The sequence below is a fragment of the Leptinotarsa decemlineata genome, unplaced genomic scaffold, assembly GCF_025532065.1.
Source record: "Leptinotarsa decemlineata unplaced genomic scaffold, Ldec_3_MD MMD2_tig00000035_RagTag_RagTag, whole genome shotgun sequence".
In the NCBI taxonomy this organism is placed as follows: Eukaryota; Metazoa; Arthropoda; class Insecta; order Coleoptera; family Chrysomelidae; genus Leptinotarsa; species Leptinotarsa decemlineata.
In genome coordinates, this window is record NW_027412540.1 from 2,644,430 (window position 1) to 2,667,075 (window position 22,646).

General features: G+C 36.2%; 1 protein-coding gene and 1 long non-coding RNA gene across 2 annotated transcripts in view; both read right to left on the reverse strand.

Moving 5' to 3' along the window:
• Positions 1-22,646, reverse strand: part of LOC141480959 (uncharacterized) — a 202,422-nt gene that overhangs the window by 152,560 nt on the left and 27,216 nt on the right. The gene's annotated exons all lie outside the window — the stretch shown is intronic.
• On the reverse strand, positions 20,702-21,716 carry LOC141481134 (uncharacterized). The gene is made up of 2 exons (XR_012464757.1): positions 21,382-21,716; positions 20,702-21,175 (listed from the first exon to the last, which is right to left on the reverse strand). It is a non-coding gene; the product is annotated as an uncharacterized lncRNA (long non-coding RNA).

Sequence of the window (22,646 nt, forward strand, 5' to 3'; positions counted from 1 at the left end):
ACCAGACTCTAGGTTTCTTGTGGGCTTCTTCAATGGCCAGAGTTTCAAACCACTCCATATATATGTTGGCTATGACTGGTGAAAGTGGCGATCCCATTGGCAGTCCCTCATCTTGTGTAAAGAATTCGTCCTTCAGTTGGAAATAACAGTTTAGTACACAGCATCCTAGTAATTCCATAATCACTTCTATAGGTAGATTCGTTCTCTCTTTCAGGTTCCCGTCTTCGGATAGCTTTCTCTGTATGATTTGGAGTGCTTCTTCGACCGGAACGTTGGTGTAAAGGCTTTCCACGTCGAAACTAATTAGTTGATCTTCCTGTGTAACCTCAATTGAACCTAGTAGTTCGACAAAATGCATTGAATTCTACACAAAGGACGATGTTTTTCCTTGTAATGGTTGAATTAAGGGAAGTAAAAATCTAGACAAGTTTTGAGTAGCCGAATCTCTGGAGTGGATTTTGGGTAGACCATACAAGTGAGGGGGCTTACTGTGGTGCGGTGTTAGCCATGATCTTTCCTTGTCCGAAAAATAGACTTGGTGTTTTTTCAAAATCTGGTACAACTTCCTTTCGATTGATGCAGTAGGGTCCCGTACGATCTTTGTGTATCGTCCCTTCTGCAGAACCTCTTCGATCTTCTGTTCGTAGAGAACGGTATCCATTACCACAGTAGCGTTTCCTTCATCTGCAGGTAGGATCTTGATGTTGTCTCTACGTAGGCCGTTCAGAGCTCTACGTTCTTCCTTGCTGATGTTAGATGTTGGAACTGGTTCCCGATCCAACTGCTCTCTAATTTTCCATCTGGACTCTTCTGCCTCGGTCTGGTCAATAAGGGAGCTGGTGGATTCCACTGCAGTAATTATCTACAAAGTGGGCACAGATGTTGGCGTAATGGCAAAATTCAAGCCTTTCCTCAACAGGGTTTCCTCTATTCCCGTGAGCGGGCGGGAACTCATGTTGATGACGTTGGTGGCTTCATAGTTGTCCTGTTTCCGGTCTGTATTTGGGCATTGTTTCCTTACTAACTTCCCCCACTTTCTGTTGTGGGTATTCTCCATATCTTGGCGGATCTTCAAGCACGTGCTTTCAATCTTGGCGAAGATTGGTCCATGATCCTCTTCCAATGTCTCTCTTCTTATTTCTTCGAATCGTTCTGTGGCATCCTGCAGCAAAGTTGACCTCTTCCAACGGTGATAATTAACAGGACAATTAACAGGACAACTATGAAGCCACCAACGTCATCAACATGAGTTCCCGCCCGCTCACGGGAATAGAGGAAACCCTGTTGAGGAAAGGCCTGAATTTTGCCATTACGCAAACATCTGTGCCCACTTTGGAGATAATTACTGCAGTGGAATCCACCAGTTCCCGAGGCAGAAGAGTTCAGATGGAAAATTAGAGAGCAGTTGGATCGAGAACCAGTTCCAACATCTAACATCAGCAAGGAAGAACGTAGAGCTCTGAACGGCCTACGTAGAGACAACAACATCAAATCCTACCTGCAGATAAAGGAAACGCTACTGTGGTAATGGATACAGTTCTCTACGAACAGAAGATCGAAGAGGTTCTGCAGAAGGGACGATACACAAAGATCGTACGGGACCCTACTGCATCAATCGAAAGGAAGTTGTACCAGATTTTGAAAAACACCAAGTCTATTTTTCGGACAAGGAAAGATCATGGCTAACACTGCACCACAGTAAGCCCCCTCACTTGTATGGTCTACCCAAAATCCACAAGAAGGACGTTCCGCTTAGACCGATCATCAGCTCCAGAGATTCGGCTACTCAAAACTTGTCTAGGTTTTTACCTCCCTTAATACAACCATTACAAGGAAAAACATCGTCCTTTGTGAAGAATTCAATGCATTTTGTCGAACTACTAGGTTCAATTGAGGTTACACAGAAAGATCAACTAATTAGTTTCGACCAACATTCCGGTCAAAGAAGCCTTCCAAATCATACAGAGAAAGCTATCCGAAGACGGGAACCTGAAAGAGAGAACGAATCTACCTATAGAAGTAATTATGGAATTACTAGGATGCTGTGTACGAAACTATTATTTCCAACTGAAGGACGAATTCTTTACACAAGATGAGGGACTGCCAATGGGATCGCCACATTCACCAGTCATAGCCAACATATATATGGAGTGGTTTGAAACTCTGGCCATTGAAGAAGCCCACAAGAAACCTAGAGTCTGGTTGAGATATGTTGACGACACCTTCATAATATGGAACCATGGGAAGACTGAACTAGACACCTTCCTGAAACACATCAACAGCGTGAGACCTTCCATCACTTTCACAATGGAGGAGGAAATCCACAACGAATTGCCATTCTTAGACGTTTTGGTGAAGAGGACCGACACTAAGTGGGAAACATCTGTATACCGAAAACCCACTCATACGGGACAGTATCTGAACCACGAATCCAACCACCATCAATCGACAAAAAGGGGAATCATCAAGACTCTATTAGACCGTGCTTTTGGGCTCTGTAATACAAAGGAAGGTCTCGAGAAGGAAATAGACATCATCAAAAATGATCTTCAGCGGAATGGATACTCCAAAGCGATGGTAGAAAAGACTTTGGCTAAAAGACAGCAGGAGCCTCGCAAGGAAGAGAAGCCGTCACAACCAGTGCTTGCACTTCCCTACATCAGAGGATTATCGGAGAGGATAAGAAGAATTGGTTCCAAGTACAACATCAGAACCTGTTTCAGATCCGGTAACACTATCCGTAGCAGCCTCACGAAAACCAGGCCCCCAAACGCAGACTGCGATTCCAAGAATTGCATTTACCGGATACCCTGTGAGTGCAGAAAATCCTATATTGGTGAAACTAAGAGGCCATTGAATGTTCGCATTGCCGAGCACAAGAAGCACACACAGCGAGGGGAAACCAGCAAATCAGGAATAGCAGACCATGTTTGGACTCATCAACACAACATCGAGTGGTCCCAAGCTGAGATCTTGCGCAGAGAGGAACATTGGTTTAGGAGAAAATTTAAGGAAGCCGCATACATGTTTTCCAATAACGTATTCAGCCAGGCCAGCGTAGAAATACGAAACATATGGAAACCCATCATCAAACGAAAAATGGCCAACTCCCGCCAAAACGGTCATCTCTCACGGAATCAGTGAAGCGGAAAATAGAAAGCAGAGAAAGTGAAAGTATTTCAACGACCTATAAAATAGTCATCTTTCGGAGGAATCAGTCCAGTCATCACCCGAAGACGATTGTAGATACCAACAATCGAAACGTCGTGAACTAACGCGACTTGGAATCTCTACACTTTTTTATTTTTATTATTTTCTTTTTTCATTCCTTTAATTTTTATTTATTAAATTATTATATTTTCACTTGTAGGTTATTTAACTATCATTTCATTTCAGGTTTATTGTTGCTTAATACAATTGTTATTTTCAGCTATTCTTTTTTTAATTTATTCTTCTTTACTTGTTTCAGGGATTTCAAATCATTTTATATTATAGACAATGGAAGTCCGAACTAGTGAAATTCATCACGAAACATTGTCAATCACCTTCAAACAAACAGATGAACTTCCTATTAGTTATCAATGGGATAGTCCTTGGTTGCAATAAGATGAATGTGGTTTACTCAACTTCAGAATATATTGTGGTTGATTATTTCAGTAAAACATTTTCAAATTAATAAAGTCCAGTGGCTTGTCCACTTAGATCACCGGATTCAAATCCATTATATATTGATTCAACAAAATGTAACTGTGAATGGAATTGAAATTTATAGTCTTCTACCTGAAATATGGTACAACTCTGGCTGTTGCATTAGATATTTCCGGGACGTTTGATGGCGTATGGCACCAGGGTTTCGTCGCCAAGCTTCCATCTTACGACTTGCCCCACAGTTGTATTCCTTGCTATCTAGCTTCCTTTCTGACAAATCACTCCACGTAGAAGTTGATGGAGTTTCATCCGACATTCTATCTATAAATGCAGGCGTCCCGCAGGGATCAATTCCAGTACCAACACTGTTTAATCTTCACAACGACTTGTTGAAAGCTACATCTTGTCCAGTGCACAGCTTTATGAACCATAGTATCCTTCACACTCCTTTTTCACCAAAGAAGAACATGGAAGGAACGTGAACAATTTAATTGTGGACTTGGCAGAAGTTCTAGTATAGATATCCAACAAGTTGGTGAACAAAATAGAAACAAATGTTCATAATAAAACTTTATAATCGATTTTCACAGATTGATAGTTTACAAAACCGCGACATATGTTTCACCATACAATGGCTTCTTCAAGGCAAAAATATACTAAATTATATCATGAACAGAATTCTTGAATTTTAATTTTCTATCCATAAATTACTAGCTTACGATAAATCTAATTACAAATTAGGTGTCCCTGAAATCAGCAAATAATATTTTTAGTTTTCCAATTATTATTTCAACTATCATCTATTCACCAGATAAATAAATTTGTGTGTTGAATAATTTTTTTCTTATACTTATTGGTGAATTATCTGATACTCTCAACACATAGAATGATATTTGTGGAATATTCCTCACACAAAATACATGTTGTGCTATGATAGTGGAGTATCTAATACACTCATCTCGAAGAATAATATTTATGGTATTCCTTGCACAAAATATATGTTGTGCTACATTAGTGGAATATCTGATACACACTCACCTCGAAGATTAATATTTGTGGAATATTTCGTACACACCCTGGTCTGATGATATTAGTGGATCCAGGGTACCACAAATAGTTTTTCAACATAAATGTCTTATCCTGGGGAGTTAAGCGAAACAAATTAGTTTTCCATGGTTCTGATTTTTTTTAGCATCACTTCAGCTATATTTCAGAGCTGGCTCCACAAATACCTTTCATGCACGGGATCCACTAATATTATCAAACCTGTATGTGTGTGTGTGTGTGTGTAAGAGAATGCACGGTACAGGGTTTCATCATGTGCTTGTTTGTCTATGTACAAACATACGTCTGCATACTTCGAAGATCCTCCAAGTAATGAATGCTCCATCGGTGTGAGGGCACCAAGTTAGTAGGGGAGTGACGTCACAGCAATAACCGTTCAACGGCTAGAGCGACATGTTCACTCCACGACGTGTGGCAGAGTAATGCGTATTCATCGGTCTGCTCTCACCTCCTTCGATGTAGTGAAGGATGTGACGTAACGCATCGCCCCAGACTCGCCATCAATGGTGACACGCAGGCGGGCGAGGACTGTGCTAACGTCTGTCCTCTCCGAGAGCGCAACGACAACTGCTTGTTCGTATCGCTCTCGAAGCAGTGAATGATGTGACGTAACGCATCGCCCTACCCTCGCTATTGATGGTGACACGCAGGCGGGCGAGGACTGTGCAAACGTCTGCCCTCTCCGAGAGCGCAACGACCACTGCTTGCTCGTACCGGCAACTGTTATCGCATCAAGTTGGGAGATGGGCTTGGCTGTGTGTCCTTACCTACCCTCACTCTCGACGGTGATGCGCAGGCAACGTGGACTATGGTATTTAAGAAGCGGGTGAGTGTTGGTTATGTCAGTTTTCATCGAGTGAGTTAGTGAGAACATATCATAGAAAATGTATTCTTGTGAATGTGGTAAATCTTTTAGTCGTAGTGACAACCTTCGTCGTCATCAGCTTCAGAGTTGCCAAGGTCCATCAGTGAAACGAGTGAGATCAGATGACGCTGCAGCACCTATGTACACATGTAATTGTTGTAATGTGATGATTCCATTGACTCAAGTGAATTCTCACAATAGAACTCTACAACATAAGAATAATACATGTGTTCAATTCAGTGATGGTGTTCAAATTATAAAGAGCGCCTTCAAATGTCGGATTGCGACATACAGGGTGCAGAGTTCCATTGTTTCCACCGATTACATGTTATTCTTTGATGAAATCAGGCAGAAAGTTATAGAATTATTGGAATTGGCCATCAGGGTTCACAAAATCATCAAAGTGAGTATGGAAGTATTTGGGAGTTATATTCTACAAACACAAGACCTGAAGGAAACCAAATCATTTAATTCACAGAATAGAACAGTTGATCAATCTACTGATTTGAATTCCTTATTTGATGGATTTCGAAATGGGATTATCGCTCAAACTACAGAATTCCAGGAACGTGATTCAGGTAAGCATTTCTACCAAGTTTTAATTGGATGGATTAGTAATTTTGTTTTGTATTTAAGGTTGGACTTGTAAAAAAATCATGTTTCTGGAGTTGAACATTAATAAATACAGCCCGCTTAGTGGATGTTCATATGTGAGGCTGCCTGAATGTATCGAGCGTAGGAAGGCCGTGGTTAATGTCCGTAATGAAGATCAGCATTGTTTTGCATAGGCTATCACTTCAACACTACATCCTGCAATCGATAGAACGTCAAAAGTTTAATCGTATCCACATTTCAGTATAGTCATAGATGTAACAGGTATGAATTTTCCGGTAAAGTTGAAGGATATTGTGAAATTTGAAGACAAGAATGATATTTCAGTTAATGTGTATGGTTTAGAAAGTAAATTCGAGAAGGGTAAAATCATGTATGAAATAATTGGACCTTTACGTTACTCTCAGAGAAGACTTAGAAGACATGTCAATTTGTTACTTATCACAGATGATTTCGGTAATAATCATTATTGTTGGATCAAAGATCTTTCAAGATTAGTTTCAAGCCAATTATCGGCTCATGAACATAAGAAATATTTTTGTGATGGCTGTTTATTATATTTTTCTAATGAACAATTACTATTACGTCATAAGATGAATGATTGTAATCACTTGAGTACTACAACACCATCAACCAATTTCGAAGTCAATAAATATGGGAAAACGGTACCTGAAAATATACTAACTTTTGAAAACTTTGAGAAACAAATGAAGGAACCATTTGTAGTGTATGCCGAGGAACAGTTTGCTTCTGCCACAAATTGTGGCATTTGTTCTAAACAATTTAATGATGGCGAAGTCAAAGTGAGGGATCACTGTCACCTCACAGGAAAAAAAGGTCCCCCTGCTGCTCATTCATCTTGTAATTTGAATTTTAAATTATCAAATTTCATTCCTATAATTTTTCACAATCTGAGTGGATATGATTGTCATTTATTCATAAAGGAATTGTATAAAAACAAAGATAAAGTGGATGTCATCCCACAAACTAATGAGAAATATATATCTTTCACAAAACATCTCTTTACACACTCCTATACGGATAAAGATGGTAGGGTGAAGAAGAATTATTTGAAAATGAGATTCATTGATAGTTTCAGATTCATGCCTAGTTCTTTGGAGAATTTAGGTGCAAATTTAACATCTGATCAGTGTATCGAGATGCGCAAACATTTCCCACAAATTGAAAATTTCAATTTGATGAGAAAGAAAAGTGTATTTCCCTATAGTTTTGTTAATGACATCGAAAAACTGAATCATCCAAGACTTCCAACCAAAAATCAATTTTATGATAAACTCAATTGTGAACATATATCAGATAATGATTATGGGAGAGCTCAACTTGTTTGGAATTTATTCGAATGTCAGGATTTGGGTGAATACTCTGATTTATATTTAAAGTCAGATGTGTTACTATTATGTGACATTTTTGAAAACTTCAGAAATATATCTGTTGATAAATATAAATTGGATCCGGCACAATACTTCACTGCACCCGGATTATCGTGGGATGCCATGTTGAAATATACTAATATTGAATTGGAATTACTAACTGATATTGATATGGTTCACTTCTTTCAAAAAGGTATTCGTGGTGGAATAAGTCAATGTAGTGAAAGGAAACATAAAGCAAACAATGAATTTTTACCGAATTATAATCCAAATGAACCATCTTCATTCATTTCATATTTGGATGCAACAAATCTATATGGTCATAGCATGTCGCAACCATTACCAACAGGTGAATTATCATGGTTAGCACCTCATGAAATTCTCAATCTTGATATAATGAATGTGGATATTGATAGTCCTTATGGATATGTATTGGAAGTGGATATACATTATCCCCAAGAACTTCATGATGAACATTCCGATTTACCATTCTTAGTTGAACGTTTGATACCTCCATATGCAAAATCGAAAGTTCCCAAATTAATTCCAAATTTAAACGACAAAAGAAAATATATTGTTCACTATAGAAACTTACAGCAAGCTGTCAATCATGGTTTGATAGTGATGAACACACATAGAGTATTGAGGTTTAAGCAATCATGTTGGATGAAGCCTTATATAGATTTGAATACTGAAATGCGTAATAGGTCTAATAACAAATCTGAAAAAGATTTCTACAAACTAATGAATAATGCAGTCTATGGAAAAACAATGGAAAACGTAGACAATAGAATTGATGTTAGACTCATTACACATTGGGAAAATATAAAAAGAACTATAGGTGCTAGTTGTCTCATATCGCGACCAAATTTTAAAAAATGCTCTATTTTTACAGAAAATTTTGTTGCCATTCAATTGGCTAGAGTAAAAGTTCATTATGATAAACCACTATATTTAGGATTTTCCATTCTAGAATTATCTAAAACAGTTATGTATGATTTTTTCTATGGATGTATCAAACAACAGTTTGGAGAAGCTGCGTCCTTACTCTGCACTGATACCGACTCCCTTATTCTCAAAGTAAATACAGACAATTTCTATGAATGTATCAAGAATAATATAAATAAGTTCGATACATCTATTTATAAAATAGGAAACCAATTCAATATTCCAGTGACAAAGTCAGTTCTGGGTAATTTCAAAGATGAATTCCCAAATGATCCAATAATCAGCTTTTACGGTACAGGTGCTAAAGCGTATTACGTGAAATCTGTTGATGGTGAACTGAAGAAGGCCAAAGGTGTGAAACGATCTGTTATAAAGAATGAATTGACATGTGAAGACTATGAAAAAATCATTGAAGAGGGAGGTATGATATTCAGGAAGATGAACTCGTTCAGAAGCGTATTGCATGATATTTACACTGAATTGAAAAATAAAGTCGCTTTATCGTATCATGACGACAAGAGATTCATCATTCCGAATACCACTCGAACTCTTCCATGGAGTCATAGCGATATAGAGTTTTATCGAAATGATCCTAATGATAACATTCGTTGGGTGTCTGAAATCGTTCATTCTTTTTCTCAAGAGAGCGCCTTAGACCAACTAATTAATTTGTTGACTGTAGAGATGAATAATTGAATTATAATTCGAAGTATTATTGCTTATTCCTTCAAACCGGAAGATTCTTATTTGTGATTGTTTGTGATTATTGTATTATGTATTGTATATGTATCACTTTTACCAAGTTACTTAGATGAATAAAAAATGATAAAAATATTATTTGTTTCATTTCTATTTTCCTAACCAATTACTGCAAAGTATATAGCATAATGTGAATGAAAGAAATATCAGTTTGAAAAGAATCATCGTAGAGTGCACAATGTCTAAAACAATCGATAAGTTTGGTAGAAAAAGAAAATTGGGTGGTAATGTCATTCGAGGTCCTCCCGGGATTGGTTTTAAATTAACAAAAGATGGTCATTATGACATGCAAAGAAAAATATTGAAAAATACAAGTGATCCAATTGACAAGAGTGATTGTGTAACTGTATCATATCTTGAGGGGGAAATTAACGGAACAAAGGAGGTTATACTTCTAGCCCTACAAGCTGCAATACAATCCACAATAGGCAATATTGCTCGCGATGCCCATCAAGCATTTGACGATAAAATTGCAGAGGCTCGGATAACTTCCACTCGTAAATTTGACAAACTTACAAATAAGTTAACAATGTTATTTTTTTCATATCAACTAACTTTGTATTATTTTTCATTTTCAGAATGGCAACCAATACCCAGGAGACAAATAATGCTGTGGCATCCATCATGCCGGTGTCCAGTGACCAGGAGAAGGCAGCCACTTCGGAGCCGGTGACCAGTGATCAGGCAGCCACTTCGGGGCCGGTGACCAGTGACCAGGCAACCACTTCGCGAGTTAGGTGCAGATCTACCAGCCCTGACTTATTCGAGGAGGAGGAGGAAGTCAGGGCTTTGAAGAAGGTTTGCCAACGACCTGCAGCGAGGCTTGGTCCTACTCCCAAGTACCGAGCTACTTGCAATAGGACTAATCCTTATGCAGGTAGTTGGTCGACCGCTCGTAAGAGCTTAAGGCCCTCCACACCACCCGCAGCAGAAGAGGAACAACCCAGGGCGCCTTCTTCGGAGGAGCCACCAGTCGTATTGTCCCCATCGGAGGAGGCTCCCATCGTATTCACCCCGTCGGTGGTGCCGCTGGCAACACCGGCGGCGAATCCTGAAGTGTTGGTGCCACAAGTGCGACAGCCTATCGGAGAGGTTAGTGAAATGTTGAGCAGTTTTCTACAGAGATGTAAGGAAGCAGAACATGCTTCTCGATCTCGTGAGGCCGCGTTGGTTAACAGGAAGCGCGAAATGGCTGAAATTGTTAACCGACGGAGGGAAATAGAAAAAGAAATGGCCGAACTAGATCGGAAGTATGCATCTCTGGAAAAAAAGTGTGAAGCAGATACCTCTTCGATAGAGACTTATAAAAAGTTAGTGACTTTCATAAAAACTTTTCCATAGATTAAGTGTAAGTGTAGTAAGATTAGTTTTAGGTTAGTTAGGAATATTTAATTAAGATAGTTTTAAGTTTATGTTTGTAATTTTAGGAAATGAAAATAAAATAAAAAAAAAAGTGAAATTAAGGTTTAGGACTATATTTAAAACCATACAAAGCCACAAACAAAACAAAAATCTAATTGAACCCCTACCTCAGAGGCCTCTTACTGATCTCGATCTCAGTTATTATGCACAAAAAATGAAAATTCCACATTTTCGTGGTGTTTTTATGCGTGATAGATTACCATCTTCAGGTCCAAAACAAAACGAGACAGCTATTGTAAATTTAGATGGAATAAGTGGACCAGGAACACATTGGGTGGCATATAAAAAATGTGGGAAAGAAGTCGCATATTTCGATAGTTTTGGAGATCTACCCCCACCATTGGAATTGACTCAATTCTTTCGAAAATGTTCGAATGTAAAAATCAAATATAACTATGATCGACAACAGAAATTTAATACAGTTCTCTGTGGTCACTTGTGCTTGCAGTTTCTCTCTTAATAATTTTCCAAATAAAAATGGATTCAACACCAAAACTGGATCGGGAGGCTATCAAGGGAATGGGGTTTTCACTTAGAATGTTTTCAAAATATGGTACCTTGAAAAAAATGGATAAAGTGATGCTTGCAAATATGACTAAGGAAGTGATACTTGCATGTGTTGCACATGAGATTGCATATGTTTGGGAAAAGTTGCCTAAGCATCTGCAAGATGACATCGATATAATGAAACATAGATATTGTTATGAGCACCACCACGATCAAAATTCAGATTCGGATGTTAATGATGGTCCTATACCTCGAAAATCTATGTGTTGTATTTGTAATATAGAGGATGTGAATATTGGTATCAATAAAAATGATACTTATTACAATACAACACCTCCCAAAAAGTGTAAATTGTCTCAAATGTGCTGTTGCTGTGTACAATAATAAATTGAAATGTGTTTCAAAATATTCATCAGTCATGTCACGAAAGTTCGAGCTGCAAGCTGTCGGGACAAGTGTCTTGAGTGCGGATTTTTTTCCACCAATTGAATTGGATAGGAACAGTCGTTATGGATTAGGACTTTTGGGATTCTATGGATGCAATACAATCAATAATATAACTGAAGCTAATAACTTAGTTAGTTTTAGAATCAGTAATGACAACTCATCGATACCCCAAAAGTTGACAATTTAAATTCCATGTGGTGCTTACGGAATAGAAGAGATCAATGCCGTCATACAGAAACATATCATGTTCAGATTGTTCCATGATGAAAAACCAAATGATGTAGTTGCAGATGATATTTTCTATCTACACGCCAATAATAATACATTCAAATGTGAAATGCGATCCAAATATGAAATTGATCTGACACATCCAAATTCTATAGCAGAAATGATGGGGTTCGCTCATGGAATATTTCCACCAAATCAGATACATGAATCATCATTACCAATAAACATTACAACTGTGAGACTTATCCGCTTAGATTGCAATATAATATCTGGTTCATATATAATTGGTGAAGAATCCCACATTCTTTTCTCATTCGATATTGATGTTGAACCTGGCTACAATCTTACTAAAGAACCACACAGTATTATATATATGCCTGTCAGTCCAGAAGGTCGTCAATTTATTCACAACATTACAGTGCGTATTTTGGATGAAAAAAATAACCTTATCGATTTTGGAAGTGAAGAAGAGATTTTCATTATTTTGGAATTGAAGAAAATCGAATAACTGTTGTTATGGGTTTCATTCATAATAGACAAAATCGCATTGAACAATCCCAAACGAGTTGCCCTATCAAAAAGGAAGGTGTGCATAAAAAGAAGCTCATTCCACAAGTGTATGCTAAACAGTTAGCACATAACGCTCTGTCTGTGAGTGATCTTAAATTTTTTAAATCGATTGGATTGAAAGTGAGAAAATAACAATGGTGCTCGAAACAAACAGTGAGAAGTTGAATATATTCAATGAACCAGTGCTTGATCATTATCTCATAAGTTTACATGAGCACACATATAAGCCCTATGGATCACCGCTATTCAGGAATTCGGATGAAATCAGAATTGCAATCAATAATCAAGATGTTATACTAGATATTGCCGAGAGCTTCATTTACATAGAAGGTAAATTCACCCCCAAAGATGTAGCGAAAACATGCTATCTCTCGAATAATGCAATTGCATTTCTCTTTGACGAAATTCGTTATGAAATGGGTGGTGAACAAGTGGCTGTTGTTAGAAAACCTGGGATAACATCTACAATAAAAACCATGATATCATTTGGATAATCTCATGCTAACACATTATTGACATCTGGTTGGGGACTTTCACAATTGAAGCAAGATATCTTGGATACAAACAGTCATGTTTTTAATGGAAAACTACCACTGAAATATTTGATGGGTTTTGCTGAAGATTACAACAAAAGTATCTTGAATGCCAAACAGGAATTGATTTTGATTATCGCTCGATCATTCAAAAACTCATATATAGGTGAGGTTGATGCTGATTTGGAAATAAATAAAATCGAATGGAAAATAAGACATATTGTACCAGATGATAAACACAAGCTGAAACTTTTGAGTAGAATAAACAAAAGCGGTCTGAATGCCAAAATCAAGTTGGCGTATCGTATGTGGGACCTCTATGAACTACCATCATTACGTGGGACTTCTTCAGACATATGAGCCATCAAAACAACTAACGCATTGGAAACTCCTCGTTTTGTCATCATCGCATTCGAAAGTACTACCACATCTGAAGATAGAACACAGGATATTACAAAATTCACAACTGCTGATATCAATAGTATTCGAGTATACTTGAATTCTGAAGTTTATCCATATGAGCGTTGGAATTTGAATTTCGATAAAAAACTTGATGCTCCTGCTTATTATGCTTTTGAGAGTTTCCAGCGAAGTTATTATGATAAAGATATGAGTGAACCTCTGATGGACATTGGACAATTTAGAGAGAATCCACTATTCGTCATCGATTGTTCCCATCAACCGAATGCAACAAAATCATCAACTATTGATATAAAGATTGAGTTTGAGACGAGGAAGACCAAGTTTTCAGACAACACTGAAGTATATGCATTAATTTTGCATGATACAGTTTTAACATACAATGCATTGGATGGTTCAGTTCATAGCAGATATTGACACTTTTTTTCACTCTATCATGTACTGTTTTATGATCTTTTTTTTTATTTGTAACTGACTTATATCATGTATTGTATTTTATATCATATTTATTGTTTTGTAATCATTTTCTATTGTATTTCATGAGATTTAAATAAATAAAACATGAAAATAATACAAAGTTTTTTATTTCACATTATTTATGATTTACAGGAACATATAGACTATCTAAAATAACTTCTTCCTCCTAATCATCATTTTCGCGACCATCTTCAATTTCCTCTCGATTTTCATCATTCAATTCAAAGTGATGAATAATCCATTCTGGCAAGTATGGTTGGAGGCTATACAGGAATCTTCTTAGGTTCAGTTCAATCATAACCTCACAAAGTTGCCACAATTCCAATTCATTATCCAAAAATTTGTTACAAACTTCTGCACCACTCCAATAACTCCAATAGTTCTCAGCATCACGAAGGCATAATTCGATTTGTTTTTCATCATAGCATACACTCATATCATAATTGCTTGCATGTTCGGCTCCATCACCCAACACCTTCAATTTAGACGACAAATGTTGAACCGATGATTTGAGATCTACAACATCGACCCAATCTTGACTTGCGTACTGCATCCACATCTTTAAATTGTGGAACTGAAATCGAATAAAAAAAAACAATAAGCAACCTCCAATTTTTCAGTGATATAATACTCACATTCCCATTTTACTTGTAGTTACAAAGTGAGTGTATTCAACTAAGTTAGTAATGTTTATATTTCCATATAACTATCATCTAAAATATGAATATCAATAAAACAATAAGAAATTCATTATAATTACTATTATTATTCAATCATATTGAATTTGACTAGAGTTAGTGTTTTCACACCAAAAAACTTTGTAAGCTATGACCTAAAGAAATTCACTATAAATTATTACTATTATTATTCAATCATATTGAATTTGACTAGAGATCGCGTTTTCATGCCAGCAAAACTTTGTTGGCTCTGTCCTAAATACATCATCATATATTTACCACCTGATGAGTTGATACAAGATATATCGTCATCACTGAATTGCAACGAAATACGTTTTGGTAGCCATGTTTTAAATAATTTATCATTGCTCACATCTTGCAAAGTTAATAAAATTGATTTACCAAATCGTGTAGAATAAGTTGACATATTTTTAATTATGTACACTTCATCAATTGTCAATGATGATAAGGCCTTTTGCTCTAGTATTTCAACCTCCTGTACAATCAAGTTATTAATTTTCTGTAAGTCAACTTTTGAAACTGACATGATGAAAATATATATGAAAATATAAACAATTTCCAACAGACAAATACACTCACCGTCTTCCTTCTATTACGAACTGAATAACATTCTACCAATTGCTAACTGCTGCAGATATATTCGTCTACTGATTTCATAGTGTGCCAGGCATTTCTTTTATATTAAACAGTGCGAGTCACCCCCACCATGAAACCGTGAAAGGTTCACATTGCTAGTTGCTATCCACTAGAGATGCCTGACGTCACAGCCAAGCCCATCTCCCAACTTGATGCGATAACAGTTGCCGGTACGAGCAAGCAGTGGTCGTTGCGCTCTCGGAGAGGGCAGACGTTTGCACAGTCCTCGCCCGCCTGCGTGTCACCATCAATAGCGAGGGTAGGGCGATGCGTTACGTCACATCATTCACTGCTTCGAGAGCGATACGAACAAGCAGTTGTCGTTGCGCTTTCGGAGAGGACAGACGTTAACACAGTCCTCGTCCGCCTGCGTGTCACCATTGATGGCGAGTCTGGGGCGATGCGTTACGTCACATCCTTCACTACATCGAGGGAGGTGAGAGCAGACCGATGAATACGCATTACTCTGCCACACGTCGTGGAGTGAACATGTCGCTCTCTAGCCGTTGAACGGTTATTGCTGTGACGTCACTCCACTACTAACTTGGTGCCCTCACACCGATGGAGCATTCATTACTTGGAGGATCTTCGAAGTATGCAGACGTATGTTTGTACATAGGCAAACAAGCACATGATGAAATCCTGTACCGTGCATTCTCTCACACACACACACACACACAAACACACATACACACACAAAATCTCATATGAAAAAAAAAATCTGAACGATCCATGCACCAGACACTTCAAGGTCACAACGCCTTGACTTCACTGCACAACAAAAAAAAAGCAAATAACACGTCGTATTGGTGGGGGGAGGATTAGAACCGGGAAAAAAATTCTAAACGATCCATACACCACACCCTTCAAGGTCACATCACCTTGACTTCACCAAACAACAACCAATAAAAAGCAATCAATACGTCATAGTGGTGGGGGGAGGCTTAGAACCGGCTCAAATCTCCTACTCAGGACACCACTTATTATCCTGTCTATATACAATATTATCACCTACAGAAAACTCAGATCTTTCCCTAGTATGTTCGTCATGACGTTATTTTTATACATTCTATATTTTTTTCAATTCCTCTCTAAATTCTTTTATCTCAACATCTTGCTCTTCAAGGAGAGGTAATTTTGTTTTTAATTTTCTTAAAAACAATAGTTCGGCGGGGGACCTTTTAAGACTTGTAATAGGAGTAATATGATATTCCATTAAAGCGATCCACATATCGCCAGACTATCAAATTATATTTTTAGCTGTTTGAACAAATCTCTCGGCTAAACCGTTGGATTGCGGGTATCTAAGAATGCTTGTCTGAAATTTAAAATCAAAGTTTTCTACATTTATACGATCCGAATGGCATGTTATCAGCAATAATGATATCAGGCACACCATGAGTAGCAAATATTTGTTTGAGAGCATTTATAATGTCTCCTGACTGCCTTCTTTTTAAGGGAACTTTTTCAAGACACTTAGTTAAATAATTCACAATTACTAGGTAGAAATTTTCACCATATTTCATAATATCACGGTCCAACTTTTGAAAAGGCAGTTCTGGAATGTCGTGTGACAATAGTGGTTCTTTCACATTAGCATATCTGTATTTTTCACAAATTTTACACTGCTGAACATCTCTTTTTATCTCTGCACGCATTCCAGGCCAAAATAGCACACAACGAGCCCTGTCAATGGTACGATTTATTCCAAAACGTCCTTCATCAACAATTTTCAGCATATATTTGCGGAAAACCCCAGGCACACCCTATCATTATGAAACAATAAATTCTCTACCACGCCTAAATCAGCCCTAAGATTGTAATAAACTCCCAACTCTCCTTCATAACTTTTTCTCTTATTCCACCCTTTTTCACGATACTCTATAACTTTTTTCAGTACGCTACTTTCACGGTTTCTTTTCTGAATTGTTCTTCCCTACTCTCACTCATTTTCGAGTACTTTTCTACAGAGTGTACCATTTCGTCCATTTCATCATTTTCTACCTTTTCAGAACTCACATTCCTGGATAAATAATCTGCGATATATAAATATTTTCCTGGCATGTACTGTACTTGTAAATCATATTTCAATAATTTCAATTTAAGACGCTGCAATCTTGGAGAATTTATTAGGGAAATTTGTTTATTCATGATGCTAACATTAGGTTTATGATCTGTAATAATTTTGATGGACCGTCCGTAAATAAGATTATGAAACTTTTCACAAGCATACACAATAGCAATGCCATAATTTTGTCTATATCTGTCAACTGTACAGAGGCATACACTACAGGCATTTCTTCGTGCAACAAACAACATCCCAAACCGTTAATGATGCATCTGTCTGAATTATTTTATTTTTTTAGCATCAAAATGTTTCGAGGTAATATTTTAAGCAATTTCCTTTTTAATATTCTTTAGTGCCTTCTCATGAACTCCTAACCACTGAAAAATAATGTCTTTTTTAGTAACTGACAAAGAGGTCCAGCAATTTCACCTAATTTTTGAATGAAATTTCTGACATAATTCACCAACCCTAGCAGCTTTTGTAATTCCTTTCTATTGGCTGGTGCCCTTATATCTGTCTTGTTATTGATTTAGTTTAGGCATTAATAACTTATATCAACAATAACTTTTAGTATTTATTTCAAAGACTCTATCCATCAGCTAGTTGCACCTACGGTCGAGCCCAGAGAGAGCGCGAGGTGCCAAGGTCCCTTTTATGACAACTCCCCTTCGCCGTGTCTCTGAACCCGCCAAAGATATCACATCAGGAATGATAGAACATCCCTCTATTTCACATAAGAAATTATACATCAACTAATCCTTAAATTAGCATACATATTCAGACATCCAGGATGGTTTCTTACATACTCGTTTGAATCTCCCTGGAGTCTTAAGCATTTTATCATTATTACTAGATTCTGGATTACTAGAACCTTCTAATTCTATAACTTCACTTCTTCAAGTGTCACTAGGTCCACTTAAACTTAAATCAGGTTTATCCACACCTACACCTTCATCTAACTCAGGTTCTACTATACTACAAGAATCATCAGTACTTGGAGGTACATAAGAATTTCCATTATATTTTCTTGTATTGAATTGACTAGCATAAGGAGCTTGAATCAGAAACCATCAATTACAACGATAGGTACCATATTGTGTTTCTATAAGATAAGATCAAGGTTCTTCACACTTTTCAATAATTTTGCCATACGTTCTCAAATCAGTAACCTAATATATCTTTAGTCTTATGTCTATTGTTATAATTATCAGACTGGTTTTCTTTCTTAATTATTTTTTTTTCTCTAAAAATTGCTCTTGGATCAACAACATTTTCTAGCAGACTGGGAAAGATCGGTTGAAGACTTCTTATTTTCCTATCCATCTAATTCATCAATAAAATGATATATATATTTTAGAAAATGTAGATGAAATTGTTGTAAAAACTTTCAACGATTATTTACTTTGCGTATTCGATGTTCATGCCCCCATAATAACGACGAGAATAAGCAAACCCAAAGCTCCCTGGTTGATGACGTTTTGAAGATCATGAAAGATTCAGCTTTCGCGAAATATAAACGGTACAAAACGAGTGATAATTGAAACACCTATAAGGGTTTGAGAAACATGGTGACAGCAGCTGCTATATGGAAAGAAAAAAAAGCCTACTTGAATTTCATTAAAAATCAACAGAACGCTAAACATCTATGGGACACATTACACTTATTTGACATTGTCAATCGTAAAGACAGGAAATATATTCCTGAACATCTTTCTAATCCTAATGAAATAAACAATTACTTTATTACTTCGGTCACTCAAACTGCAACTGAACCTTAACTTCTACAAAACAACGCAATTCCAAAAAAAAATCACTTTTGAATTCTATCAAATCAATATGGATGATATTATCATGATAGTCAACTCCATAAAAACGAATGATACTGAATCAGATAAGATATCTATCAAAATGATCAAAATATGTGTCCCTCACTTAACTCCAGTTCCAACATATTTGGTCAACAAATGCCTTGAAACCAGTATCTTCCCGGAACTATGGAAACAATCTATTATTTTTCCTATAAACAAAATTTCTAAACCTTTGACACCAAATGATTTGAGGCCCATAAATATAATACCGGCAATATCAAAAATTGTAGAAAAGGCAGCCTATAGTCAGATATACTCTTATGTCTCTGATAATAGCATCCTGCCTGAACAGCAATCTGGTTTTTGGAAAAATTACAGTACATCTAGTGCTCTGTTGAAAATGACCCACGATATTTTTTCAGCCACCGATAATGAAAAGGTCACTCTTTTCTTGTCTCTCGATTACAGTAAGGCTTTCGACACCATGAATCACGATCTGATGTGCGCTAAACTTGGTTTTTTTGGTTTCAGTATGGAGGCATTACTTTATTAGTTCATTTTAAAAAATAGAAAGCAACGTGTTGTGATAAAGAGTAGTCAGTCTGATAATATGAGTGTATGTCATGAAGCCCCGCAAGGAACAATTTTCGCCCTGGTACTCTTTATTATTTAAACATCTGACTTCTCCAAGGTCCTTAAGTTATTCAACATTTATACATATGCAGACGACACTAACTTGTACTACTCCGATAAAGTAAATCAGCTTATTGATCACGAAACATCGTTCAATAATGATATGAAAAATCTTGTTCAGATTTCGCAGCAACACTGTCTAAACCTTAATCCTAGTAAATCATCTTTAATAAGTTTTGGAAAAGCCAAAGATATTATCTATGGAAGGGCCATAGATAATATTGATTTGTATATTGATGGACATTCTGTGGAATTGACTAACAAAATAAAAAGTTTCGGACTTCATATAGACTACAACCTCAGATTTGTTCATCAAGTCAATACTCTCATTCGAAGGTCGTACGGGACTCTGAAACATCTGTATTCAAACATACACTATCTTAGTAGGTCTCGTAAAAGACATAAGGGCTAAATGAATGTCATCATTCTTTTTAATAAAGTTTTTTGCTACTTTAACTGCAGCTTCCCACATAGCAATAGATATTCCAGGTATATTTCATGAATATACATTTAAGGATATTGTATTATGCTATGAATATGCCATGGATATATATATCTTCTGGAGAATATTCCCTGGAAGTGCTCCTGGCGAACTTTTGATATATTTTAAGAATATTCCTTGGGAATATTCTTGGAATATCTTATAATATTCTTAGAATATCTAAGGTATATTCTATTAAGAATATTCCAGGAATAGAACCCGAGGAATATCCATAAAATATTCAGGATATTCTTAGTTTATTGTAGGAATATACAATAGAGAAACACCATAGAATATTCTTTAAATATATTTTATGAATATTCTAGGAATATTTGGAATATTCCAAGAATGTGACGAGTAACCGCTATTAGGCATGTATATATTGCATTTTGATACAAGATTCACACAAGTAATAAAACACATAATATTCATAAACAAATATATTTTAAAAACAATATACACTGAAATATTTGGCGTTTCAACCAATATTAAAAATAAAAAATCTAATTCAAAATATTTATTCACTGAATAAAATATTCCTGAATACTGTCATATTACAAATATTAGAAATGTATTCAAATTAGGATGTTCCTACTCTCAAACAAATGTATACTAAAAAATATACTAAAATTAACAACTCTGTGAATTTATCAGCACTAATTAAAAAATAATAAATATATCATTTCATTGAAAAAGAAAAAGTGTATTACATCAAGAAATAGGTTAGGTTAGGTTTCTCACTTAGAAAAATAAACCCACAAATGAAGTATTTAAAATGAGTGGTATGATGGGTTCTTCAATGAATTTCACTTACTTAAAGTTATTCAAACTTTGCTCACCAGAATAGTTTTCCTTATATTTGTCCAACAATGCATCAGCCAGTGTTTCAATAGTAATACCTGGAACAAAATGTACATTAACGTTCATTATCACTATTTGAAAGTGGCACAATAAAACTGGAATAAAAATCAAATAGATATTTTTCGCATAGGTTACTCATGAACATTTACAACATTTTATGACTTGGAGAGCAACTTGCATTGTCTTGTTGAAAAGTAATTATTACGTTTTCAGTTTACTATCGATACTATTGCATTTTACTTACTTTTCTTGAAGACTGAATAGATGCAACTCTCCTGTTTGAAGATCCAAAATCAAACTATTCGCTGTACTGCAAATTGGACAACCCCAAATTATAAATGGTACACTGAACGTGACAGAATTATACTTTGATAATAACACCAACACATCATGCATTACACACGCGAACCTGCCACGTCAACCGCCATGTTGAATCAAATGTCGAATTTAACGCAAACGCAAATGTACCATGCATTAAGGGACAGCCGCTTTCACAGAGCTTATTCGACTGTCGCGAGCTACACTTCAATTGACCAATGAGAAACGTTTACTCCAATTATTCACTTCCCCATTTCTCTGTTTCCAGGATTTTTCGCTTTGTAATTAAATAATTTTAAATACAAAAAGACAAATAGGATGAGAATTAACCAATTTATTGATGCAATTGGTTCATTTATTGGCCCATTCAAATTTTTTTGTCGTTTCCAACAGTTGCTGTTGGAGTAATTCATCCAGAATCTTTGCGTTGAGTTCAAAAACTGGTTAACACTATCAGGGTTATATACATTAGGTTATGCATTCGATTAAGATCTTCAAATATTTTTGTTTTTAATAATATTGAATTATTTGAATACGTTATTATAAGATAATTCAAAATTCCATTGTATAGAATATTCCAAAATATACCATGGGGACATATTCTAAGAATATACCATATGGTATATTCGATCGACAATATTCTTAGAATATTCAAGGGAGAATAATCCATTTATAGACATTCTATGCACATTCTTTCGGGAATAATCATGCCATATTCATTCAAGCATATTCTATGAATATTCTAAAGGTATGTATATATTCCAAGAATATTCTATGAATATTTGGAATATATACGTTCGTTTTATGATATACAGGGAATATTCCAAGAATATCTAGTGCTGTGTGGGTTCCACACAACCATTGGACTGAGCATAGTAAGGGCTACTAGTAATGTGTTTAAATTATAGTCAGGAGAAAATTTGCCAAATTCTCCTTGAAACTGAGGACCATTATCAGTCCTTACTGTTTCTGGTATGCCATACCTTGAAAATACTTCCTTCACTTTTAAAATAATCATCTTTTCTGTCACACTCGACAACTGAAAAATCTCAAAAAATCTTGAGTAATAATCTGTTATTATAAGAAACCAATCTTTGCACTTGGAGAGATCTATTGCAATTCTTTGCCAAAGTCTAGTTGGAATTGTATCCTTCATGAAAGTTCCTTAATATTGGTGCGTTCTTGAACCCA